At 41.9% G+C, this 27278-nt stretch overlaps 1 protein-coding gene across 1 annotated transcript in view; it reads left to right on the top strand.

Annotated features, from left to right (window-relative positions):
* Positions 1 to 7854: 7854 nt before the first annotated feature.
* Otud7a (OTU deubiquitinase 7A) overlaps positions 7855 to 27278 on the top strand; it is a gene marked incomplete at its 3' end in the record, with an annotated part of 182955 nt that continues 163531 nt past the window's right edge. The window contains 1 exon segment of the mRNA XM_013512651.1: positions 7855 to 7873.

Genomic DNA, 27278 nt, shown 5'->3' with positions numbered 1-27278 from the left:
AGATTGGCTTGTTTCTCTTAGTTATATGCATCTAAGCTTCCTCCATGTGTTTTTATAACTTAATAGCCAATTCATTTTTAGTGCTGAATAATATTCCAGTGTCTTGCTGTGGCACAATTTATTTGTCCATTCACCTACTGACAGATGTCTGGGTTGCTTCCAAGTTTGAACAAAAATAAAGGTACTGCAAATACCTGTACTGCAAATATCATATTATTCTATTAGAAGGCAAAATCATCCTTCATCTCCTGAATATGGAGAAATTCTACTCAAATGTGAAAACAGCCTCCCTTAGAAAAGTACGAAATGCGCATGATCCACCTTCATTGGAATAAAACATAAAATAGTAATAATAGTTAAAAATTATAAAGTAATTTCAAGAGATTTAATTATGGCTGTCCCAAAGCATGCTGCAGATTTGTTATCCCCATAGTTTGGCTCCATATACCCAATAATTTATTTTTTAAATAAAGAGATCATAACTGTTAGGAGGAAAAAGAAACCTTGGATCTGGTCCTAAGTATATTTTTTATTTTTTTAGTTGACATTTCAGCAACTTGACCAACCTGCTACTAAATTCTTCTCCAGAGAGAAGCATCTGGGATCTGAACTCGAACTCTCTGTGGGCTCCCTTCCTCTCCTTTATCATTTCCATTGCAGACTTCCCCCTATGCCCTGTGAGCCTTGCCCCATGTTGGTCCTGAGCATATGTTCTAGGGGATGACAACAATCCTTTCACCATCCCCACATTGGAGATGAGAACATCAAGTTGTAGGAAACCAAAGTGTCCTGCCCAAGAGCACACAGTTAAGAAATAGCAGTATTAAGCTGGGTGTGGTGCCACACACGTGCTGTAACCCCACACTCTGAAAGACTGAGGCAGGAAGATTGCAAGATTGAATCCTGTCTGGCCAGTTTAGTGACCTACTGAGACCCTGTCTGAAAATAAAATTTGAAAAGGCCTGGGATGTAGCTCAGTACAAAGCCCCCAGGTTAAAAGAAAAGAAATAATAGTATTGGGATTTTGCCTAGGTTGTGTCCACCCAAGAGCCAGATTTGACCCCACATTATCCAGTATTGTCATTTCAGTGTGTACTCCATGAATTTTTTTAAAAGACAATGAATATGAAACAGTTTGAGTTGAGAGCCTGGCTGGATCATAGGTATTTTAAAGCCAAACACAGAGGAGGCGTTTGAAGGATTAGAATTAAGTGGATGAATTACCTCAAGTAAGGCATGACTGAGATACGCAGAAAGTCCATCAGGAAAGGAAGAGAACTGGCATGAAAGGGGTAGAAGATCTTATTTACTCCTTCAGCTTCTTACACTGGGGAGACAATACAATGTTTACACATGCAGGTCTGATTTATTTCACTTATAAGTATGGGCTCAGGTCGCATCCATTTCCCTATAAATGTACAGTAGTTATTGTGCAATGAGAAGAAAATGCTCAACAGGAAAGAGAAAATGGAATGGGGGAAGGGGAAAAGAAGGAAAGGAAAGATAGATAAGAATATATTTAATTTATATACACAAGATAGTTGAGATAGATGTACTGCTCATTGCTACTAGGTCATTGAAAGGATGGGTGTATGCCTATACTGCTTGATGGGTTTTTCATGCCTGTATCTTTTTTTTTTTAATTTTAAAGAGAATAAAAAAAAACAACATAGACAAAAACAAAACAAAGCTGAAATGTTATACCATTGTTTTTATTGTTTATTTTTCTTCTCTTTAAATTAAAAATAAAAAATAAAGGGGTAGAAGAAAGTAAGCAGGGAGAAGGAAGCAAGGGCAAAGTGGCATAAGGGAAGGCAAGAGATTTAAGAACAGAGGATTGTCTTAGTTCAGGCTGCAGTAGCAGAATAACAGAGTTGGTGGGTTAAAGAGCAGCAGACTCTCAGAGAGGTTGGGACACTGTAGATCAGGGTGGCAGCGCAGTCAGCTTCTGATGAGCACTCTTTCCCTGTACACAGATCGCTCCTTCTCACTGCATCTTCACAGGTGAGGGGAGCAAGAGGAGCAGGAAGCCCTCTCATGCCTTCCGTTATAAGGGCATCAGTCTCGTTCACAAGGGGTCCACCCTCCTAACCTCATCACGTGCCAGAAGCTCCATCACCAAAACCAACCATATGGCGGTTAGGGTTTCATCATACAGACTTTAGGGAGATGCAAATATTGGACCATCACAGGGATTGTTAGTATCCTGGGAGAGTGGAGGCAGAAAGCATACATGAGACTTCATGAGGTAGATAAAGGTGGAAGGCAGACAAATGGCAGGGAGCCGAGGAGTCTGGGGAAAGAGAGGGAAATGCTGAAACCAGTGTGGACAGTGGGAGCAGGAGATCTGGAGGAGGCCTTGTGGTCCAGGGAGGGTATGGGCGATGCCTAAGGAAAGGTCCAGGTGACCTCCAGGGAGGCCTGTGAGTGAGTTCCCACCAGGAATGTGGGCAAGATGGGGCTAAACTACAGGAAGCAGAGGATTAAAGTCTGAAAGTGGAGGATAAAAATAATACCCACTTTTAGTACACTTTTCCCCTCGGCTGTCACATGAAATGCCCTTGAAGGTAAACTAGATAGCAGAGCTGTTATGTTATTTTAACTTTAAAAGGAAGAAAATTTAAAGGGCCACACTTGGTACCCACTGTCCCTGAATCTCTGATTCCAGCTTGCGTTGTAACAGGACCCACTGCGGCCATGCCTGGTGCCTGCCGCGTGCGAGGCTCTGGACCTGCTGCATTGTTGCCTCTTCTTTCTCATGAAAGTCATTGTCAGACTTTTGCTACAGTCTGGGCTTAACAGTTTGTGCTTGTTTGCTGGTCGGTGGGGTATAAACTGTTCTTTATTCAGTACATAGGTGAATTTGTGCTTGTCTGGCACTTCCTAGGTATTTGCATGCTGGGCATTGAGCCAGCCTCCAGCTCTCCAGTGAAGAACAACAGATATGCCCCTCCTTCCCAGGAGTTCACAGAATAATGTGGGATAAAGATATTAACACACACATGCACATAATTGCTAATTACGTGCAACACAGTAAAAGAGAAGAAATAGGTTCTATGAGAAAACCCAGATTTAGTTTAGAGCATTTAACATAGGAAAACCTTGGGCAATGGCTTTGACGTACATGAAACTGGAATGCTGTATGGATCCGTAATAGGGTCCCAGGCTAACGAGGAAGAGGCCTCAGGTGTTTAGGGAAGAAAGCCAAGGAGTGTGATGAAGGAATGGAGGAATGGGGAAAGATAAGAGTGCACCAGGGACTGTCTGGATTGAGGGTGCGTCCTGATCACAGGAAGGAGCTGCTACTCTCCTCCTGGTTAGTGGGACACCACTTAAGAATTTGTGGTGAGGGAGAAGCACGATGCAATTGGAAAGCCTATGCAGATTGCTAAGTAGGGAATAGATGGGGAGGGTGAGAATTCGAAACAGAAGTGAGGAGTCATCGTAGCTGCCCTGTGCGTCTCCAGATGGGTAGAAATGAAGATGGAGAGAATTGAGTAGAGCCAGTGCTAATTTGATAGTAGAAATCCCATTATGAAGTCACTGCTGGGTCAGAAAGGGAGAGGCAGATCACTGACTCCCAGGACACTCGCTTCGACTGAGTAGGAAAAGGAATTGCTCACTGAAATCAGGAAGATTGGCAGAAAAGCCAATTCAGTGAGTGGAGACGGCACCTAAATAGTTAGAGCTGCAAGACGGTGAAGCTCAGAAGAGCTCAAGGATGATAAAAGCTTTAGGTGATGGATATGCTAATTTATCTGATTTGATCATTACCCAAGGTATGCATGAATCAGAGCATCAAATTGTGTTTCATAAATATGTATAATTATGTGTCAATCAAAAAGTTTTAAAAAGTAAATTTGGGGCTAGGCATATAAATTTAGGAATTGTTGGCATTTGAATGGTGCTTAAAGACATCAGGCTGACAACTTTCATCTGCACAGAAAACATAAGCCAGTGCAAGCGGGAACTTCGAGTGGAGTCCTCAGGAATGTGTCCTTTACATGGCAGGTAGCCATGCAAGGGCCAGCAAGGAAGGCTGAGAAGGCTGCGAGAGAAGCAGGACAGCAAGATGTTATGGAAACAGCAGAGGAGAATGTTTAAGGAAAGGATCATCAGAGGCATTGCACACTGTGCATGGATCTATTAAAGTGAAAAATGAAACCTCCCTTGGGATTGGATGCATAACCATCCCGTGGATCCTAGCAAGAGTAGCTTTGGAGGAACGGCCACAGCTGGAGCCATTTGAGACCAGGTTGAAGAAGAAAAAGAAATACTCATTGCAGTTTCACTTTAGATTGCAAGACTGCACTGAATCTACGGCTCTTCACAAGTCAGTCTCTAAATACAGTCTAAATCCCACAGATCTCAACATGACTTTCCATGCGTCTTAACCAACCAATTCCAAAATTCCTCTCCGACAGTAAATGTTTAAGTAGCAAGACAACAGCAAGCAAAGAAAAAGGATATAAGGTAATCTATTTAACATTACTATTTTAAGTGAATATTAGCAGCAGTGTATGGTATCCCTGTGTGAGATCAACATTAAAGAAGGAAATGAACAGCCTAGAAATAGAAGTGTAGGATCTTGTACAAAATAGAGGCATCCTTACAAGTCAGCAGAAGTTTTGCCGTGGGTAAGTTAGGAAAGGTAGGCGGAGGGGAGTGAGACACCAAGACTGTGAGGGGATGAAGGATGCCAATTATACAGGCTCAGGCGCCTATGCTAGAGGGGAAGAATGTCTTTTGAAGAAGGAGAAGGGCCTGGAACTAGCACTTGCTCCTGCAGGTTGCCCAGGAGGGTGTGGGCCTGTCCCACCGCCTGCTATCTCTATCTCAGTGGTCCTCATGTCTGATTGTGGGTCAAAATCCAGGAATTGAGATAAAATTTCTGCTGCTCACAGAGTGGGAACTCACATAGAAGTCATATAGAAACAGTAGGGTCTACCTTTAAGCTCTTTCTGTTGAACTATCATGTCCAGCTTTCCAGGGTGTGTGGGAATCGGCCTTCAAACTAGTGTAATCTGGAGAATATTCCTTCATGAAAAGTCAGTCATTTGTTTCATTTTGGTCTCAGGACGCCACCCACAGCCTTGTGTTATGATAGAGAAGTACCTGAACAGCTCTGTTGCTATGCAAAGCCACTGCCTGTGAGCAGCAGAAATCCAATATCAATTCCTCAAACTCCTCACCTGCTCCACTCCAGCCCCTATGATTTGCGTTTCCACTCCCCAGGACGGCATCAAAGACACAGCTCACATAGGGTGAATGCAGCACATATTTTGAACCAGTCCTGAAAGGATAGACCATTTAAATGCAAAGTAACACTCAGCCGCTCATGTGGGAACAGCTCAATTGCTAAATCTCTTAACCATATACAAAAGTTAATTCCAGATGTATCGAGGTGTGAACATTTTAGGAGAAACATAACTACAAGAACAATGAAACAGAAATATTAGAATAGTATTTGTTTTGAGGGGGAAGAACTTTCCAACCAAACTACAAAAACCCATAAGTTGAAGAAGAAAAACAACATAGATATTATTTATTGAATTTTTAGCCTCTGTAAGTGAAAGTCATGACAAAAAAAAATGAAACAATAACGAATGATAAATTAATTTAAAATGCAATATGCATAATACACAAAAGAACCTCAAATCCATAAAAAAAGTAAAATTAATCAGGGGAATCCAGGCACAGTGGCACACGTCTGTAATCCCAGCCCTCTGGGAGGCTAAGGCAAGTTCAAGCACAGCCTGGGCAAATTAGCAAATCAGTAAGACCCTGTCTCAAAATAAATGGAAAAAAGGGGCTGGGGATGTAGCTCAGTGTAAAGGCCCTGAGTCTAACCCCCAGTACTAGAAAAAAATTAATCCGGTGATATACACAGGCAGCTCAACAAAGAAATAAAAATTGCTGAACATATATGTGAAAAGCTGATCATCCCGTGAGTAACCAGAGAAGTGCAGACTCAAAGTAACAACAGAACTCCGAGGTACCGCATTTTATTCACTAGGCTGGTTAACATTTAAAAGATAAACATGCCCAGCCTCGCTGAGTGTGGGGGCGGTCAGAGTGTGTGGGCACACTCCCGTGGCCAGAGGGCGGTGCCGTATGTTGGAATATGATTCCAAAAGGATGATGTGGCAGTTTCTATCCAAGTTTAATACAGAATTTCATGTTACAAGTTGACCTGGCCGGCCCCACTTCCAGAAAATCTTCTGCAGCAATCTCTACCTATGCAGGCCCAGATAGCCAGGGGCCCCGTTTCACTCTTGTGCTGCAGCAAGAGGATAAAGCCCGAGAAAGGAAAACATTTAGATAAATCACAGTGCATCTACACAAGGGAACGCTCTGCAGTAGGTGAGGAAAGGATATACAATGAGCATGTCTTTCTGTCTGCAAGGCTGATCACTTAGCTGAAGTCCCCACTCTGCAATATGACACAAGTACAGGGTGGAACCTGGAACTCAGAAAGTGACAGGCCCCTTGCACTCCGAGGAGCCCCAGTCCCTCCATCCAGGGTGGACTGTGAGTAGAGGGGCTTCCAGCCATACCCCTCACCAGGTTTCTGACCTCTTGCTCAGTCGCCTGGGTGAATTTCTGAAGCTCTGCAGTCTCTCCCTGCTAATCGTCCCCTCCTTTCCTGCTCACTCTTGCGTCCTGTATCCCGTGCTTTCCAGTTCTGGCCCAGCCCGCTGACTGCTGCTCATTGTCCTGCCTCCCCAGATGGGGTCACTGCTCAGTGTCCTGGGAGGAGGGCCAGCCACACCTCAGCAGCACTAGGGAAGCACTGGGGGTGGAAAGCCCCAGTGAGGGGCGTCTTCCTTGTCTTCTCATCCACTCTGCTACTGAGGGTTCAGGGGAATTGGGCCACAGCTGCGTGGGCCATGTGACAGGCCAGCGGCTCCGAACTTTCTGTTTTGAACACTGCTTTGAAGCCCTTTGCATGTGTCTCCATCCCTGGGAAGTAGCCTTACGTTTTCAAGACCTCTGTTTCGCCATCTATCAGACCAGGTAGCGCTGGGGTCCTTTTAACCCAGAGTCCCGAAGCCACAGCATGGCTCCTCAGGGCCCAGCGCTGGCCCGTGTTGGCTGGTTCCCAACAGGCTCTTAATTGAATTCCCCTGTGATGGGGGGTGGCGCCTGGATGGCTCTGGCAGCTCACCTGGGTCTCTACCTTCAGACCGGCATGCCTAGGCCTCTTTTTGTTGTGCTCCTCATCTCCCTGCGGGGCCACAGCTCCTTGCCAGCTGTCACTCCGTGCCGCATGGCTGTGCCTTGCAGCTGGAAGTACGCGGTATAGTACCTGCTTGCACCTGCTGCTTCCGGCCTTGTCATGGACTCCCATGCTCCATCCGGTGAGCAGTGGCCCGTGTGCTGAAAGATCCAGGGCTGTCTCCTGAGAGGCCTGTGTAATCTCCTCCAAAAACATCCCTGAGGGGGTCACCAGTGAACAGATTTTTTCAGAGCACCTACTGTGAATCTGACACTGTATTAGGTATAGAGAATTGCATTTAAAAAAAAAAAAAAAAAAAAGATGTGGCTCCGTGGTTCAACATGGAGGCAGACATGCCGAGCGCTTACCTTAAGCCCCATCACTCAGCCAAGCTTTGTACAGCTCAAGTCGCTTGGCTTCTCCATGAGATGCACTCTCAATTAATGTAAGGCAAAGTTTTAATTTTACTGGCAGAAAGTTGAAACCAAGTAGTGATTTGGAAGTCGTTACATCGCTTTAAAGATCTTACTGTCTTTCTCAAGTGAAGCTGGAGAAGATGGGTAACAAGGGTTTTTTTTTTTTTTAAATTTGATTTTCAGCTTTTCTTCTTTGAAAATCCTTTAACAGGATAACTGTGGCTGAAGATCCTGTGAGGTAGGAGAATCCAAACGACACACTGATGTGGGAAGGGGCAGAGTGGCTTGAGTGGAAGGAGTCCCCTAAGGCTGCTTCCTCTGACTGCACAGGACGCAGTAGTACCTGGAGCCTCCATGTTCTTCCAAGCCCTGCATTTGAAGTAGCATCACCTTTGACTTCACCAAACCGAATGATACTGTTCTAAGGATTTTTTTCCAACTGCAAAGCCATCTGATGCCTAGTTCTGTCATTTTGCTCCCCAATTAACTCAAAGAGCAATGCGTGCACACACATGCAAGCACAGATCACAAATACACACGTGTTCTCGTGTATGCATGCATAAACCACACACCCTGATTACATAGAAATAAATAGCTAATTTATTGGATGTGTCATAGATAGAACTTACTTAAAAAGTCTATAAAATGTATGCAAATTACTGGGCTCCCTTCTATTAGTGCCTTGAGAGCAATTTGAAACGGTTGCACAATTCTGTTTTGGAGTGTTTCAATTAATGTGCTATTAATATTAGCATTTACATTTTTATTAGCCTTTACAGAGAGCACCTGCATTTATTAATGTCTGGGTACAAAATACAAGCTTGAAAGCAAGGAACGGCAAGGAAGAGTCTGATTGTAACATGATGCACTGGGCTTTCTCTCAGTAGCGATGAGCAGTCCGTTTACAGCTTACAACCAGCGTAGGAGTACAGAGTGGCCACGCCCACCTGTTTCACCTGCTATAGAGAAAGCACACCACGGCTTCTCTTAATATGGGACCCTGGGTTTCCTGAGAACTTCTTTTCAATCTGGAACATCCAAATGAGATGGAAGAAACATATTGTTAAATAAAGGGCTCATATTTCAATTTAATTTTTAAGCCGTGTATTATATGTCTATTCTGTGAGCCACTGTTTTTAATGAACAAGCAAAACTCCTTGTTCTGCCGGACATGATGCCACACGCCTGTAATCCCAGCACTTGGAGACTGAAGCAGGAGGATCACTGTGAGTTCGAGGCCAACCTGGGCTACAAAGTGAGTTCAAGGCCAGCCTGAACTACATAGGGAGATCCTGTCTCAAAAACAACAACAACAAAAAAACCCAAGAACAACTCCCTGTCCTTATGGGAATTACACTTCCATTTAGTGGTGGAAATGGAAAATAAATGTCAGATATGTAAGCTGTGTGTACCACATGCAGAGTGTGAGTGAGCTGTGCTGGAAAGAACAAATTAAGCAGAAAAGAGAGGTCTAAAGTCTGAAGGAAAATTGAGCATTGAAGGAGGCAGGCTGGAGAGACCTCACCAAGGGGGGCTGCGAGGAACCAGGAGCCTGGTGGGAGGGGGTGAAACATGCCAGAGGTGCTGGATGGAAGAGGCCCACGGCTCCTTCTCCCCTCGCACTGGCGATTTCAGGAACCAGACAGGTTGTGTGCCGGGCAGGAACGGGGACAGGGCATCAGAGTGCAAGAGGTTGCCATGTCATTGCCAGCACTGTAGGCTTTGGTAGTGACACGGCTTTTCCTCTGAGTAAGAAATGGGCGTTGTTGGAGAGTCCTGGGTAGGAGGATTTTTTTTTGTTTTAAAGAGAGTAGTAAAAGAAAAAACAATAGCAGCATGCCAACATCACAAACATCAGCAAAACAAGGCAAGCACATGAAAAGTGATACAGGGTTTCAAAACAAAATGATAGGGATTAACAGTGGTTGTTATATTCCATATTGTTATCTTCAGCTACGTTACTCAGGTTACCAGATGTAAGAATGGAAGATTGTTGAAACCATTAAAGAGAATCAAAAATAATTATTAGATAAAACATTAGAGGTAACATAGAATTTCACTAGACAAGATGGTAGGAATTCACCAATGGTTGTTCCATTGCATATTATTGTCTTCAAATCAGTTGCTCAGATTACCAGATACAAGCATGCAAACTTGGTCAGAACATACAAAATCTTAAGCGTTAATTGTTCTTTCACTATACCATCAGACATCAGCAGTACAGTTATCCCAGCCATATATATATATATATATATAGAGAGAGAGAGAGCCTTCCTACTTTCTTTTTTCTTCTTTCCCTCATCCCAGTTGTTCCTTCCTTTGAGCAGTTTCTTTCCCTTTCATATCATCTATTGTATGTTTTGAGTTTTACCTAGACTTTCAGGTTCCTACACCAGGGAGACAATATGATGTTTACACATGTGGGTCTGATTTATTTCACTTATGAATAGGATCCTAGTAGCATCCATTGACCTACAAAAGCCTCAAGATTATCTTTTTTAATAGCTGAGTAATACTCTATTATATAAAAATACCACATCTTTTTTATCCATTCCTCAGTGGATGGGCATTTGGGTTGTTTCCAAGATTTAGCTATAGCAAATTGTGCTGCTATAAACATGGGTGCACATATATGGCTTTGGTATGGTTTTTAATTCTTCTGGGAAAATTCCCAGAAGGGGAATAACTGGGTTAAGTGGGACTTCTAATCCTAGTTTGTGAGGAATCCCCACACTGATTTCCGCAGTGGTTTCACCAATCTACACTCCAGGGTGGGAGGATTTGATAGAAACTCTGGTTTAACAGATCACTCTATGAAATACTACTCAGACATCTAAAAAGATGAAATTCAAGTAGGGCTCCATGGTGCATGCCTGTAATCACAGCACTTAGGGATGCTGAGGCAGGAGGGTCGTGAACTCAAGTCCCACCTGGGCAATTTATGAAGAGCCTGTCTCAAACAGTAAGAAAAGGTACTGGGATATAGCTCAGTCCACTTAATTCCCAGTACTGGGAGGGACAACAATGAAATTTATCACTTGCAACAATGTGAATGAGCCTGGAGACATTACTTTGAGGTAAAATGAGTGAAATGTGCCAGGCACAGAAGACAGTGCTGCATGCTCTCACTCACGTGTAGTTTAAAAGGTCAGTTTTGGAGGAGCTGGGAAGAGAGTCGTGGGTACCAGAGGCTGGGGATGGAGAGGGAGAGGACGGGCTGGGGGAAGGCTGGTGAGTAGACACGAGTTACAGGTACACAGCAGGGACAGTGAGGAGTGGGGGCTCTTGTATTTAGAACCCAGCAGACCTTGCTGATTGGGCAGATGTGGATTTGGAAAAAAAAGTTAAAAGTTGACTTCCACATCTTTGGCCTGACAGGCCTGGAAGACTGAGATTGCTCTGGTCAGAGATGGGAAAGTTACAGAGAGGTTTGATTTGGAAGGAAATATAAGACTCTGTGGCTGAGTTTTGTCCTGATTACTTTGCAATGTATATTTCATGCCCAACTCCCTGAGAAAGTAAGGACGTAGTTTGGAGCCAGAAATTAAGGAGGAATTTAAAACATACCGCCACAGTTGCAGCATCTGAATGATAAAAGTTGGCAAATGCAAGTGCAAATTATTCTGATCTACCTTTTAGAATAATTTAAAACAAGAAAAAATAGGAAGGGGACAAGAATGTCAACAAAATGATGAGATTTGATCTGATATGTAGAACCCTACAGGATATTCCCCTGCTTTTGTCTTGCTGTGCCATCATATTAAGTTCCCTATGAGGACCAGGTAGAAGATTTATGGAGAAAACAGAGAAATTTAAGCCAGAGATCCACTGCTTAAGCCTAGGCAAGCAAGTGCAGTATGCAGTGCACATAATGAGGGAATAGCATGATTTGAGAAGGAAAATGAGAGAGGTTGGAGAAATCTTCTGAACTGTCTAAAGAGTAGTAGAAATTGGGCTGAGAGTATTGCTGACTGGGACAGCACTTGCCTAGCATGCATAAGGCTCTAAGTTCAACTCCCAGCAATATATATGTTTATATTTGCATATTTATGTGTATATTTATAGATAAATACATATATTTTTAGAACTTAAACTTCAGGAAAAACCAAGTGACATCAGTAGGTAGGGATTCTTAGTTAAGGCAAATGCATATGTCTATATTTGTAGAAATATGTGAATGAAGAGGGAAATAAGTAGGGTATAAGAGCAGACTTTCTTTCCTAATGGACAGCTAATGAATGTAGAATAAAGGGAGGAATTAGCAAAATCACAATTTGACAAGCACTGAGTATTAATTTTGACAGATAAGTGTATCATTGACTGCTTAAACCAGTGGGGATGAGTCAATGAGAAGTCATACATTTACACAGAGTAGCTCCCTGTAAGACACATGTCAATGAAAAAGGAAGAAAATGGTGTTTTTAGTGGAGGAACATGATGGGTATCACCTTGACCGAAAGATCAAGATTAGCACCATCAGTCCTGGGCCAAATAGATGTCATAAGCCTTCTGACAATCGACTCAGACATAGCATCACTTTTGTGGTTCTCCTGCCAGAAGTGCATCACAGAGTCCAGTCATGCAGCATTGTAGGACAGATCCGAATTACGGGACACTCTCCAGCTAGGTAGTATTTCAGGGTTGTGAAATGAAAGACGAGGAACTGTTTCAGATTTTTAAAAGCTAGACTAGAGACAGGAGAACAAAACGTAATGCAGGAGCTAGGTGGGATCCTGGGACCAATGGTTTTGCTACACAGGACGTCGTCGGGACCCTGGGTGCTGTGATTCGGGTGTGCTTTGTGTGTCCCCCAGGCTTTTGAGATGTGGCCCATTATGAGATATCAATAGAATGAAAACAATCCAGTTATGGTATTTAGAGGTGAGGCTTTGGGGAGGTCGTCAGGGGGAAATAAAGTCATCAGGGTGGAGTCCCTGAGACTGGTTCCTGGTGGCTTTCTAAGAAGAGGGAGATCAGCTAGAAAATATGCGTATTACGTTTGCACACTCTCTGTTTCTCACCGTGTGCCGCCCTGCAGTGCCAAGGGACCCTGCCAACGAAGAGACCATCGTCAGATGTGGCTCCTCCCCTGGCACCTACATGTGTGTCAGCCAGATAAAGCTCGCTTCTCTATAACTTACCAGTCTGTGTTACTAGTGACAGAAAACAGACTAATCCAAGGGGTGAAACTTGAGTACAGTCTGTAGTAATCGGCAGTCTGCGGATTACATCAGGTTGTGGAGGTGTGTGATTTATCCTGCAGTCTGCACAGTTCACTCCAAACGGTGCAGCTTCCAGCAAAGCAGCGACCCCCTCAAATTTTCCCTTGTCTATGTACACAGACCCTGGATAACACTGTTGTGGGGAACATGCCCTCAGGCTTCACTCCTCCTGCTGCCTTTAGTCTGAAGAATGTTCCACTGTGGTTGATAGGCCAACTTTTGTCACACCGCTCCTGTCTGTTGGACCCTCACGTTGCTCCCAGCCTGTCCCTGAGATGCAGAGGTGAAGGAGTTAAGATGCCTCTGATCCTGCGCACGTTCTCATCCGCCTTCGGTGGTCCGGGTGTCGTACCGCAGCTTCTCTCTGCCACGGTGCTCTCTGTGGAGGTTGTGCCCACTCCCCCATTGTGTACGGTCACGTGTCCCACGACTTTGTAATGCTCATGTATCTCAACAAGGTGCTCTTCCTGCAGAACGTGGAATACACAACTGCATTACTCAGATATTGGATATCTATGCACGCGTATATTTATATATGTATATTTTGAATTAGCAAATCAAGGAGTTACTAGTAAACCTGTCTGGTCATTTCTTTGTGTTTCACACACACACACACACACACACATTTGTGTAAATATATATATAATTTCACAAAAAATTTTCATAATTTTACAATTTTATAACTTGCATAAAAACCAGTCTGAACTACAATGATCTATTTGTTTCACTCTAGCACAAAAGTGTGGGCAGCACCCATACCTTATATTGTACCCTCAGAGTCCACTGCACTACAGAGCTCCTATAGAAGGGGCTCAGTAGCTTTTTGTTGAATGGTCATAGCAATGTGCTCCTTGGGAAAGGATCACTTTGAAGTTTAGGAAAATGATTAAATGTCCAAATCTGAAAAAGAGGAACATGTTGAATGGTCAGTTGCCTTTGTAATGTTCATTTATTTTCTCAGCATGATTTTACTAAGCAGCTGTTACATGCCCCAGTGTGTGCTAGGTCTATAGATAGAGAGGAAAAAAGAGTCAAGTAACTGGAACTTAGATTCTCCAGCAGGGGTATGTATAGTTCCAGTGGATGGATGGGTGAGTATGTGGATGGATGGATGGATGGATGGATGGATGGATGGATGGATGGATGGAAGGATGGAAGGATAGATGGATGGATGGATGGATGGATGGATGGATGGATGGATGGATGGATTTGTAATGTTTGTTCAGAGAATGAAAGTGCTGCAAAAGAAGTGATTAGTACTACGATGAAATTACAAACAGGGTAGTTCAGACAGAAAGTCAAAGAAGGCCTCCCAGGTGTGGTGAGCTCAAAGAGATACTTGAAATAAAAGGAGAATGAAAGCACAGTTGAAGCTCTTGCAGGAAGTCAATCACAGGTGCAAGAAGCAGCCAGTATGTGGACAGTACCAGTGGAGAGAAGGCTCAGCCTGCAGTGTTGATCTAACACAGCCACACACCAGGAGAACCTGGGCAGGTGGGTGTGGTCAGGTGGCACAAGACCTGTGAAGGCTTGGAAGGAAGTTTGGGTTTTATCCCAATGTAGTGGTGTCTTGGTTACTTTTTTCTCGTTGCTGGGACAAAATACCTGACGCCCAAAATTAAGGAAGGAAAGGTTTATTTCACTTACAGTTTGTGGAGGTTTCAGTCCGTACTTGGCAGTTTATAAGGCAGAGTGGCATATGGCAGAGAGCTACGGCTCATGGTGGCAGAACACAGCAAAGCAACAAGCACACACCAGCAAGGAATGGGGGAGGAATGGCCTCAAGCACTCTTTTCCTCTCCCTTACATATGCAAACTATCCACCCGAGGGTGGGTGCAGCTCTCACACCCATAATCAAACTCTAAAAGCCTGCCCCATGGCCACATGAGGCTTTGCGGGGGACACCCAGACATAAACCATAACAAGTGGGAAGCTATTGATGGGTTTCAGTCAGGGAATGATGTGATATAACTTCTAGCTTCTAAAGATCTTTCTGATTGTGCTGACAACAGATTGGGGGAAGAGCAAATTGTGATTTGCTGATGTTAGTAAAAATATTCAAACTCAATGAAACAGTCAATAGCAAACTAGCAAAGATCCAGGCAAGTGCCAGGAAGGCTGTTTTCCAAAAACGCATGTAAATATAGGTTGGATTGTAGAATCTAATGTGATGAATAGAATCAAATCCAGGTTGAGTATCCGTTATCCAGAATGCTTGGGATCAGAAGTGTTTCACACGTTGAATATTGTTTTTGGGTTTTGGAATATTTGTATGTACATAATGAGATATCATGGGGATGGGTCCCAAATACAAACACAAAATTCATTTGTGTTTCATATATACCTGATACATGTAGCCTGCAGATGATTTCATGCAATATTTTTAGTGTATCTGTGTATTGACAGTAACCCATTAGGTTAGGAGTGGAATTTTGCCCTTGTCATAGCATGCTAGTGCTCCAAAAGTTCCAGATTTTGTAGTTCTGAATTAGAGATGCTTAGCCAGTTGTTTGTTGCATGTATCAGAAGGTGATTCTTTCATAGTTAATATTATTATCTTTCCATGTGTGATTATATTCCAGTTTATGTGAACTCTGATTACGTCGTTGGTCCTTGGGTTATAGTGTGCATTGCTCCTTGTCCTTTGCCCTGTGGGTAGTATCACAGTGACAGTGCTCTCCATATCTTTTAGTGCACACATGCACACGTTTGACATGCTGTGCCTCGTGCTGACCCAGTCATTCCTGCGCCTCCTAAATTGTGTAAGATGAGCCTTTGTAGATACTGCTCTGCAGTTTTTCCAAGTTGTTTTACCAGTTTCACGCTCTCCCTCCCTGTGGGAGGGCTCTGGTTACCTTGCTAACAGTGAGTGTTTTCTTTGTTTGTAATCTCCTTGCATTATAACAATGCTACTGATGACTGATGAGGTTAAGCAACTTTTCATTGATTTTTGGGCTCTTGTGAATTTTATGAAGTACAAGTTCAAATACTTTTATGTTTTTCTATTGAATTATCTATTTCCTGTTAATTTCAGTATGTATTCTGAGACCAGCCTTTCTTGACTCTATGGATTGTCATGATCTGTCTGTATGTCTTGTCTTTTCACCCACAATGATGTTTTCAAGTGAGAAGTTCTTAGCATGTCTACTTTATCATCATCAGTGGTAATTTTGGCATCCTGTTTCAGATATCTTTGCCTATTTCAAATTCAGATAAATTTGCCTATTGCAAATTTCAAAGGGGGAGTGACTTGTTCCCCGTGGAGAATCATGTGAAAGTGTTCCTCTACTGAGGATTTATTGTTTTATTCTTCAGACTCAGAAATACTGTGGAACTGGACTTTATTATTGTGTATGCTGTGAAGTAGGGGTTTAGATAAATCTTCCCATATGGGTAGCCTGTGTATGGGCCACATTTACTGTGGACATAGTGCCTCATGCAAATAGTTTGCAAAGCCATTTTGGCCAACTATGAACTCTTACATAGACTACATGCAACAGGGCATCAGTGCTCAAGTTCTGTGTGGGAAAGATAGCAGGTGCTGTATCCCAAGGTGAGGTCCCAGTTAGAAAAGAAGAAGCTAAAATCACTTCTCTGATTTCTGGACAGTTTGGGCTGATCAGAGATATAAAGGAGTCATCGGATACTGGGAGGATGAGGATTCTATAAAGATAAACTTTTGAAAAAGCGGTTAGAATTCCAGCGTCAGCTGCTTTTGTGTCAGGGGTGGAGGGAAGGGAAGTGCCAGTCCCTCACCTGAGACTTCAGACTGAGAATCGATGAGGAGGGTATTGTAGGGTAGAGTGCTATCTGTCTTTTAAGCATCTAGACATCTAAAGGGTGATAAACCAGACCAAAGCACAATCCTTAAGGTGTCAGAGCAGGGTATGTGCGTGCGTTCCAAGGACCCAAGACAGGCTGGGAGTCACCTAAATAATACAGTGGGAAAACCTCTACCTGAGATGCAACAAACAAAATACATTCCTTCTGCTAATTTCCAGTTGTTTGCATGTTCTTTGAACCTCAGGGCAAACCAGGGAATCGGCTCTCAAATTTGAAACCCGAGGAGCTGTGCACAATTGTCACTTTTAGAGGCATTAGTGAGGTAAAGCCTTTGGCATTCTCAGGTCTGTATTTTCCCATTTTTCAAGACTCTGGGTATTACAGATATCATCGTACAACTCAGAACTTGTTCCCCCTGGAGAATCATGTGTCTCCAAGGTGATTTATAGCAAGTGAAGTTTGCAGAATCATGGTGAGTAGTGATAAATAAAGTGAAGCAAGCGGGAGAAAGAGAAAGAAAAGGAAAACGGTTTTAATTTTGTACAGAGAAACTAAAAACAGGTAATGCCATTTAAAGCTTAGGGAAGAAAGGAGATGTACCAAGAGGCCCTACACAGCTTGCTGAGTGAATCCAGCTCCAGGAACTGGGCTAAAGCCTGGTCAAGCCTAAGATGCATCCCCTCCCCTGGTCTCCATTCCAGTGCAGTGACAGCACGTCCAGCCCACTTCACATCCAGGGAAGCCAGAGCCTTTTCCATGGCTCACACCTCTGTATATGGACTGTTTCCCATCGCTGTTTGTGGCAATCAAGATTTCATTCTCAGAGTTTGTCACTGCCCGTCTGAGTCTTTCTTGGCCATGTTAACACTCTTTTGAAACCATGAGCAACTAGAAAGAATGCTCTGTGCCCCCAGATGCTGATGGAGCCTTGCTTTTCACCCCACCTGGCTTCTGTGGATCCTGGTGTTGGGAAGTCTCATGGCACCACGTGTCGGGAGGGTCTCAGCACTGCTGGGCTTTGTTACTCAGGTGGGTCCCTGCAGACTCTGGGAACCAACCTAGTGGAATGGGCTCTATTCCACTCAAGATTCTAGAGGATCCCTTCTAACTCAGGATTTGATGAAACAACCAAAGAAGTCCTTTGGCAAGGAATGGAAGCTCATTATTCAAAGGGAGGCCGCGTATGTGAAATTTAGCCCCAATCTCAGGGACAAGTTGTAGTAGATTAAGTGAAAATCCGAGATTCAGTGAAGCCGATCAATCAGGAGACAGACAACTGTGTACCACTGAAAAGACAGTTGTTCCTCAGGGTTCATAAGAGGAGGGCACGTGCCATGCAATGGGAAGCCACTCTGGGGAGCACCTGGGCTGGTGAGGAGGCCAGGGAGGGGAATGATGGTGGTTTCTGGGGAAGGAAAGAGTGAGGCAGCTAAGTTGATGTGTACTGCCTGGTTTAAATAACTTTAGTGGCCCTGGGACCTGCGATGTTCCTAGTTGTCTGGATCCTGGACGTGGGATGGTTTAGGGAGGTGGATAGTCCTGGAGTCCAGTGATAGAGGGGATTGGGGGTATAGACTCTGGATTGATTGGTTTGCACAGGAACTGCACTTTGCCAGGAGACTTGTTTACCATTCCTGGAAGTCTGCTAGCCCTTGGAGGAGCAGTGCCTCCAGGCTGTAAGAGCCCGGATTCTGAGCATTAGCATACAGAAAATGTGAGGTATTTTAATACACAGTACAGCCCCTGCAAGGCACCAGCTCACTTTGGGGAGTGTGGAAGTACCAGGCATGGTGTCCCATGTTCCCTGGAAGCCCCACCACCACCGATGCACCATGGATGTCTCAGGTGCTGTACCTGAACACAGCAAGTTAGCCATGACACTCTTGCTATGGGACACCCAGTGAACCCTGAAATCCGTGAGTCGGGTACTTGTTTTTACGGTGACTTGGGGACACCAACGGTAACCCTTCCATTCCAAGCAGTCTCTATGTCAGCCCCAGTTGGCTCCAGTTGAGATTTGAGTTCTTCAAGCAGACGAGGCTAGCTTTCTGTCCCTGCTGATTAACACCCTCCCCTAGACAGCACGTGAGACGAGACTGAATCCTTTCGGAATGCTCTCTGAAGTCTGGCGGTCTCCTTGTTCAGCAGCTGGCGAGGAAGGCACAGTGCAGGGGCCACCTCAGCCTTGTGCTCTCGTTGGTGTCTTTGAAGAAGCCTTTTCTGGGTTGTACTGCAAACCTCTCCCTGGCTGCAGGACCCAGATTTTACTGTTCAACCATTTCATGCCCCTGTGATATGCTGTCTATAGTAACAGTGATAATGCTGAATAAAAGCATTTATTTATATATGCCTCTTGGAGGAAGTGTGTCTTTGTGCCTTCTGCCCATCCTGTAATTGGATTTGGCTTTCAATGTTGGATTTGGGGAATTCCTTATATATTTTGAATATGAGTCCTTTGTCAGATACATGGCTTGCCAATGTTTTATCCCAGCTTATAGCTTGTTTCTTTACCTCTTTTGTATAATGACTAAGGCAAGGTAATTGCCATTTCTACCACCTCAAACATACATCATTTCTTTGTGCTGGGAAGTTCAAAGTTCTTTCCTCTTGCTATTCTGAAATGTATAACTTCTTAGCATCTTTCACTTCTTAGGGTCTCTCACAGAGCAAAAGGTTTTAATTTTGATAAAGCCAGTTCATCAGTTTTAAGTCACCAAGCTCTGTGTCTCAAATATTGCTTCTGCTGTTTCCTCTTAACTTTTAGAAGTACATGTTTTACATACGAATCTATGATCCACTTTGACTAATTTTGTGTAAATGTGAGGTTTAGGTTAAGGTTTTTGTTGTTGTTTTGTTAACAGATATCAAATTTGCCAATGGTATCCTTCCTCCACTTAACAACTTTTTTACCTTTGTCAAAAATCATATGGTTGCTGGGCGTGGTGCTGCGTGCCTGTAACCCCAGCACTTTGGAGGGCTAAGGCAAGAGGAACACCACAAGCGTGAGGCCATCCTGAACTATATAGTGAGATCTTGTCTCAGAAAACAAACAGACAAACCCATATGGTCATTGCTTGCTTTAGCAGCATGAACACTGCAGTTGGAACGACACAAAGAGTACTAGGGCCTCTGTGTGTGCGTGACATGCAACTATGTAAAGTGTTTCAGACTTTGTTAATGCCGCTGAACTGCACACTTAAAAGTAGTTAAAATAGCAAATTTCATCTTCCACAATTAAAAAAATGTAATAATCTAATCTATCAACAACTGAGTTGTGTACCTTAAATGAGTGACTTGTATATGAATTATATCTCAATAAAGCTGTTTTTTAAAAAGATAATCCAAAACAAAAATCAATTAGCTACACTTGTGCAGGTATGTGTCAGAGTTCGCTATTCTATGCCATTATCTGCAGGGCTATATAGTAAACTGTATTAATCTTAAAATCAGATATAGTGATTAATGTCACATTATTTTTTCAAAATTGTTTAGCTCTTCTGCTTCCTTGTCCCCTCATACCAGCCATTCAGCATGTGTGTCTATCTACAAAAGTCTAACTGGGATTTTTGTAGGAATTATGTTAAACCCATAAGTCAGTGGGCAGAGTTGACTGCTATACTATTCCATAAACATAACATGTCTTTCCACTTGGATATTTTGTATTTCATTCATCAATTTTTTATAGTCTAGGCATACACAGGTCTTGTAGGTCTTGTTAGAATTATATCTAAGCATTTCATTTGTTTGCTGCGTAATTATGAATGATATTGTATTCTTAATTTCACTACCCGTGTGTTCACTGCCAGTATATAGAAAGTTTCTTTTTCATGTGTTAGCCATGCATCTGTGAACTTGCTAAAGTTACCTATTACTTCAAGGGATCTTTTGTAGATCGTTTGGGGTTTCCTATGTAGACTATCATGGCATCTGCCAACAGGGAGAGTGTGGTTCCTTCCTTTCACATCTATGTGCCTTTTATTTCCTTTTCCTGTTTCCCTGGTCTGGACTTCCTGTACCGTGTCAAACAAAAGTGTAAGAGCAGACATCATGCCTCACCCCTGTGACAATTAGCTAGGGTAACAGTGGTTGTGTTTTCACTCTATCACGTGGAGGAAATTTCCTCCCATTTCTTAGTGTTCTGAATTGTTTTAACATGAATGACACCATGTGATTTCTATTCTAGCCAATTAATACAGTAGGTTACAGTGATAAATTTCTGAACATTGACATACCCTTGCAGTTACATCGCTAGAATAAATTATTTATGAACTATAGCATTGCATGTTGGGTTTATATTATTGTATATTATTTATATTTATTTTCATTTACGTTTACGAGGGGTATTAGTTCCTTTTTTGCCACCTTTTAGTGGAAAAGTGTCATATATCCTCTTTTATTACCTGGAAGACATTATGTAGAATGGTATTAATTCTTTATGTTTGAGGTTAAGTTTCTCAGAAGCTAATCTGGACCTGGAGATTTCCCCGTGGAAAATTTTGAAATTACTAAGTAAATATTACACAGTGTATACATGTATTGAAGCATTACATGGCAGTGGCACATTAATATATGTAATTGTATGTTTATAAGCATCAGTTAAAACTAAATTTTTTAAAACTTTTAACAGCTGCAGGGATATTCGAATGATCTATTTTCTGAGTGAGTGTCTGTAGCTTGTTCCTTTTTGGTGTTGGTTCCTTTCATCTAAGTGACAAAATCTCTATGTGTAGCATTGTTCGTCATGCTTGGTGTGCTTCCGTTGTCTGAGAGACTCTATCTACACCCCATTTCATTCTTGTCGTAGGTCCTTTGTGTATTATCTGTTGTTCTTTGTCAGTCTTGCTAAAAGTTTGTTGATTTTACTGATATTTTCAAAGAAGTAGCTTTTTGATTTATTGACGTTCACTGTCATTTTTCCATCTTCAAATTCATCAATTTCTGTTCTCATCTGGATTAGATTCTTACTTTAATTGGCTTTGGGTTTATCCTGTAAGTTTCCTTTAAAAAGACACTTTTTGGGGTACAAGTGACATTAAAAGGCTGTATATATTTGATACACTCAACTTGCTTAGTTTGAAGATTAGTGTACACCCATGAGTTCAGAACCACAGTCTATCCCAAATCATACCTGTCACTTCTGAAAGTTTTCTCCAACCCTCTAGATTGTTGTTCTTCTTTCATAATAAGAACTGGTAACATAAGATCTACCTACTTAATAATTTTTCAAGTGAATGGGAATTAAGCCCAGAGCCTTTGCATTGAGCTACTTGGCCTTTCTTTTGAGACAGAGTCTTGCCAACTAACTAAATTGCCCAGGCTATGCTCAAACTTATGATCCTTCTGCCTCAGCCTCCCAGAGAGAAACTTTAAGTCTACAATTCAGTATTACTAATTATAAGCATGAAGTTGTTCAGTAGATATCTAGGCTCATTCATCTTATGTAATTGAAATTAAAATAACTTTTTTCCCTGTCCATAGACTTTTAGTGGAGGTTACCTTTATATTAGTTATTTATTGCTGTATAAGAGTGTATGACACATTTAATGTCAAAAGACTCGTATCTATTATCTTAAAGGTTTTATGATTCAGGAATCTGGGCAGAGCTTGTCTGGACCCTGACTTTAGCTTTCTCACGAGGCTATACCCAAGGATGTGCTCACCTATGCAGTCCTGACCCGGTGTTACCTTTCTCGTTGCTGAGGCAAAATACCCAACACCCAAAGGTAGAGGGGAAAAGGTTTATTTGACTCATAGTTTGTAGAGGTTTCAGCCCATAATTGGCTGGCTCCAAGTCAGGGTCATGTGGCAGAGGGGCAACCATTCATGGCTGTGGAAAACAGCAAAAGCAACAACAGAGAAAGACAAGACTCTGTCCCTTATATTGCGTGCCAGCTATGTGCTCTAGGGCAGGTGTAGCACTCACGTTGTTATCCTAGCCAGAACAGTGCCAGACCAGTCAGTGGACTGATTTACTAATCAGACACCCTTAATCCCAGCATCACACACTCTAGATTCAGCCACCTCTGAAAAAGCCCTATGACCACATGAGGCTTTGAGGGGACATCTAGACACAAACCATAACACTGGGAAAGGGCGGCCTTCTGAGATCCCTAATGTCTGCAGCAGAATACTATGAAATTGTAGCTTTTGACTAATACTATCTTTCTATTTCTCCCTCAACTACCCCAGACCTTGGCAATCACCATTCTACTCTGTTTTTGTAAGTTTGAAAGTTTAGGATTTAAGTGGCATCTTGTAGTGTTTGTCTTACTGTGTCTAATTTATTTCATTTAACATAACCTACTGAAGGCTTTTCTAAATTGTCACAGTGGTAGGGTTTCCTTCTTTTCTAAGGCTAAGTAATGCTCCATTGTGTGTGTGTGTGTGTGTGTGTGTGTGTGTGTGTGTGTGTGTGTGTGTGTCCGAGTCATGGCTATTATAAATAGTACTGCCATGATCATGGGAGCATCAGTATTTTTTGTGATCCTTATTTTAATTCCTTTGGGCACCCAGAATTGGTATTGGCGCTGCAATCGTGTGGTAGTTCTGTTTTCGTTTCTTGAGGAATCTCCGTGAAGTTTCCCGTAGTAGCTGTACCAGTCTGTGTTCCTACTAATAACAGCATCATACAAGAGCCCTCTTTCAGCCCTATCCCCCCAACACTGATAACGGCCATCATAAGTGTGTGGTGATGTCTTGTTGTAGTTGTGATTTGCATTCCTTTCATGATTAGTGATGTCAAACAGCTTTTTGTATGCCTGTTGGACACTTCTATGTCTTCTTTCAGAAATGTATATTCAGTTTTTTTGCCCATTTTTAACCAGGTTTGGGGGTTTTATTGTTTTACTATTGAGTTGTATATGTTCCTTATATTTTTTGGAGGTTAATCCCTTATGGGCTGTAGGTTTTGCAGATATTTTCTCCCGTTCTGTAGGTTTCCTTTTCAGTTTGTTGATTCCTTCCTTTGCATTGCAGGAGCTTTTTAATTTGATGTAGTCTTGCTTGTCTGTTTTTGTTTTGGCTGCCTGTGCTTTAAGATCATATCCATAAAATCATTGCCAAGGCTAAAGTCAGGAAGATTTTTCTATGTTTTCTTCTAGATGATTGTAGTTCCAGATAATTACTTAATGCATTTTTAGTTGATTTTAGTATGTGATGTAAGATCAGTGCCCAGTACTATTTATTGAAGAGACTGTCTTTTCCCATTGTATATTCTCAAAACCATTGTAGGAGATCAATTAAGTGTCTACATGCGGCTTTATTTCTGGTTTTCAATCAGTTCTATTGGTCTATATGTCTGCTTTTATGCCAATACCATGTGATTTTGTTTACTGTAGCTTTGTAATAGATTTTCAAATTAGAAAGAGTCACACCTCCAGATTTATTCTTCTTATTCACAATACCCTTAGGTGTTTAGGGCATTTTGTAATTCCACGTAAATTTTACTATTTTTTCTGTTCCTATAAAAATACTGTTGTGATTGTGATATCATATTAATATGTACATCAGTTTGAATAGTATAATATCTTAGCAATATTAATCCTTTCATGAACATGTGATATCTTTCCATTTATTAATATCTTCAGTTTCTTTCATCAGTATTTTACAGCTTTCAGTGTACAAATCTTTTACCTATTTGGTTAAGTTTATTCCTAAATATTTTATGCTGTTACAAATGGAATTGTTTTCTTAGCTTCCTTTTTGGACAGTTACTTTTTTCTCGCTGCTGGGACAAAATACCTGATGCCCAAAATTAAGGAAGGAAAGGTTTATTTCGCTTACAGTTCGTGGAAGTTTCAATCTGTACTTGGCAGATTATAAGGCAGAGTGGCACATGGCAGAGGGCTGCATCTCAGGGCGACAGAACACAGCAAAAGCAGAAAGCACACACCAGCGCAGAATTGGGGAGGAATTGCCCCAAGCAGCTTCTTCCTCTCCCTTACATATGCAAACTATCCACTCCAGGACCGGTGCAGCTCTCACACCCATATTCAAACTCTAAAAGCCTGCCCCATGTCCACATGAGGCATTGGGGGGACACATAGACATAAACCATAACAATTTTGTACTCTGCAACTTTACTGAGTTCATTTATTATTTCTAATACTTTTTCTTTGAGATTTTCCTACATATAGGATCATGGTATCTTCAGAGAAAATTTTTACTTCTCCCTTTCCAGTTTGGGTGCCTATATATCTTTCTCTTGCCTAATTGCACTAGCTAGGACTTCCAGTACTCTGTTAAATACAACTGGCAAAAGTGACCTTGTCTCCAACCTCAGAGGAAAACATTCATTCAGCTTTTTACCATTGAGTATGACACTAGATAGATACTTTCATAATGCCCTTTATTATGTTGAGGTGATGTCCTTCTGTACCTAATTTATTGGAACTTTTATCACAAAAGGTTGTTGGAATTTTGCTGAGAGAAGATGGTGTGATTTTTTTTGTTCATTCCATTAATGTGATATATCACAGTGAATGATTCACACATCTGAACCATCCTTGTACCTAAGAGGTAAATTCCACTTGTGATCCTTTTGATATATTTTTGCAAGTGGTTTGCTAATATTTTGTTGGTGATTTTTGTATTGATGTTTATTAGAGACACTCTACTGTTGTGTGGTCCTTTCTGTCCGTGTGGTATCTTTGTCTGGTGTCAGTATCAGGATGATGGAGACCTCATAAAAGGAGTTTGAGTCCTCTTCTATCTTGTTGAAGAGGTGAAGAAAGATTGCCATTAACTCTCCTTTAAATGTTAGGTAGAATTCTCTATTGAAGCTTCGAGTCCTGGACTTTTACTTGTTGAGCGATTTCTGATTAACTTATTTAGGCCTTTAATTTCTTCTTGATTCAGTCTTGTTAGCTTATGTGTTTCTAGGCATTTACCCATTTCTGCTAGGTTTTCCAATTTGTTGACATTTAATTGTTCAAAATAGTCACTTACTATCCTGTTTTATTCCCAAGCCCATAGTTGGATTTTTTTCTTCTGCTTCTGATTTTGTTTATTGGAGATTTCCCTTTTTCTTCTGCATCTAGATAAGTGTGTGTCAGGTTCTTTATGTTCTCCAAAAACTGACTCAGTTCTGTTAATTTTTCTATTGTTTTTCTATTCTCTATCTATTTCTGCTCTAATGTTTATTATTTCCTTCCTTCTGCTATCTTTGGATTCAGTTTTTTCTGTTTCTAGTTCCTTAAGGTATATAGATTGTTTATTTGAAATTTTTCATCTTTTTCCAATGTCGGTCCTTATTGCTATAAACTTCCCTCTTAGAAGTGCCCTTTTGCTTTCTATAAGTTTTTGTACATTTCATTTTCATTCTTATTTGTCTCAAGATATTTTCTGATTTCTCTTTTGAATCTTCTTGGACCTGTTCTTTAAGAATGTGTTCATTTCAAAGTATTTGTGAATTTTCCCATTTTCTTTTGGTTACCAATTTCTAGTATCATTTCACTGTGATGGGGAAAATTCTTCATATAAATCAGTCTTGTGCTGGAGAATGTTCCTTACGGGATAGAAAAGGATCTGTGTCCTGATGCTGTTGGTAGAATGTTGTATATGTATCTGTTAGGTCCATTTCATGCATGATGTGGTTTAAGTCTGCTGTTTCCTTTTATATTTTCTATCTGGATAATCCATCCCTCACTGAGAGTTGGGCATCAAGTCTCCTACCACTATTGCATTGCTATCTCTTGCTCCCTTCTCTGTCCATGGAAGCAACCCCTGCGAATTTCCACAGCTTCCCCTTCCGCAACAGCTAAGCATCTGGAGCCCACAAGGTACAAATCTGGCCCCCTCTTGTCTTTCTTCTTCTGTGTCCTCATGGATTTCCTCCAGACCCAGGGTCCTGCTGTCACCTGTACCTCTGTGTTCAGCCCTGGAGGCCTCTCTGTAGATGCAGCGGGCAGTGGCCTTTCTGCTGTGGGAGGAATCTGACTTGTGGAAATTTCTAGGTCTGTCTCCCTGGCTGTGTCTCAGGGGCAGGTGCTGGTCTTCGGGACAAATGCTTGAGTCACACTTGCACACGTACATTTAGGTTCTTGTTCATTCTACTGCACTGGTTATGGACCAGCTGGAAGCAAAACAAAACTTTTCTATGGTGAATGACAAATAGATTTGAATGCTTTAGTGCCCCTGTTTTTATTTTAATATCTGTGTTTTTCTGATTACAAAGGTAATATATGACTGTCGTAAAATTGATATATGACTATTAGGGAAAATTCACAAAACGCATAAAAATATGAAAATAACAATTGCCTGGAATCCTATCATTCAAAGGGTTGTGCCTGGTACCATTTTGATGCCTTGTTTTTTTACAAAATCAGGAAATACTCAAGGTAACAACTGACTCTATTTGTAGTCTTCTTTTCCCTGATCAGTTTCGTCTCCCAGAGGACAGTTTAACTTTCTATATCTTCCTCTGTACTTAACATAAACATGACCATTAACGGGACTTGACTTTGCTTCATTTTGTTTGCCAAAGGGCGTAGGCCATATATTATGGACATATTTCTAGATACACAAGTACGTATGTCTGATATATAAATATATATGTAAATAGATGACTATATATATGAATTCCACACAGCACACAAGGATTTCAACTAATTCCATAATCCCCCAGCACTCTGCATTAC

Source organism: Chinchilla lanigera, unplaced genomic scaffold, assembly GCF_000276665.1.
Source record: "Chinchilla lanigera isolate Chin_1 unplaced genomic scaffold, ChiLan1.0 scaffold00015, whole genome shotgun sequence".
Lineage (NCBI taxonomy): Eukaryota > Metazoa > Chordata > Mammalia > Rodentia > Chinchillidae > Chinchilla > Chinchilla lanigera.
This window is presented reverse-complemented; position numbering and strand designations above follow the sequence as displayed.